Source organism: Coturnix japonica, unplaced genomic scaffold (genome assembly GCF_001577835.2).
Source record: "Coturnix japonica isolate 7356 unplaced genomic scaffold, Coturnix japonica 2.1 chrUnrandom537, whole genome shotgun sequence".
NCBI lineage: Eukaryota > Metazoa > Chordata > Aves > Galliformes > Phasianidae > Coturnix > Coturnix japonica.
Genome location: NW_015439920.1, coordinates 24,295 through 25,291, shown reverse-complemented (window position 1 = coordinate 25,291; position 997 = coordinate 24,295).

Sequence of the window (997 nt, the reverse complement as noted above, 5' to 3'; positions counted from 1 at the left end):
AAAAAATAAAGGAATAAGTTGGGATTTCCAATGGGGTCGGATGGGGGTAGAAATGTTGGTGTGGGTGGACCCCAAAAACGGATGGATTAGACCCAAAATGAAAGGGATAGAATGGGATTTCCAATGGGGTCGGATGGGGGTAAAGTGTTGGTGTTGGTGGACCCCAAAAACGGATGGATTAGACCCAAAATGAAAGGGATAAGTTGGGATTTCCTATGGGGTCGGATGGGGGTAGAAGTGTTGGTGACCCCAAAAACGGATGGATTAGACCCAAAATGAAAGGGATAAATTGGGATTCCCAATGGGGTCGGATGGGGGTAAAGTGTTGATGTGGGTGGACCCCAAAAACGGATGGATTAGACCCAAAAATGAAAGGGATAGAATGGGATTTCCAATGGGTTCAGATGGGGGTAGAAGTGTTGGTGACCCCAAAAATGGATGGATTAGACCCAAAAACAAAGGGATTGATTGGGATTCCCAATGGGTTCAGATGGGGGTAGAAATGTTGGTGTGGGTGACCCCAAAAACGGATGGATTAGACCCAAAAACAAAGGGATCGATTGGGATTCCCAATGGGTTCGGATGGGGGTAAAGTGTTGATGTGGGTGACCCCAAAAACAGATGGATTAGACCCAAAATGAAAGGGATAAGTTGGGATTTCCTATGGGTTCGGATGGGGGTAGAAATGTTGGTGACCCCAAAAATGGATGGATTAGACCCAAAAACAAAGGGATCGATTGGGATTTCCTATGGCTTCGGATGGGGATAGAAATGTTGGTGACCCCAAAAATGGATGGATTAGACCCAAAAAGAAAGTGATCGATTGGGATTCCCAATGGGTTCAGATGGGGGTAGAAATGTTGGTGACCCCAAAAACGGATGGATTAGACCCAAAAATAAATGGATAAGTTGGGATTTCCAATGGGGTCGGATGGGGGTAAAGTGTTGATGTGGGTGGACCCCAAAAACGGATGGATTAGACCCAAAAAAGAAAGGG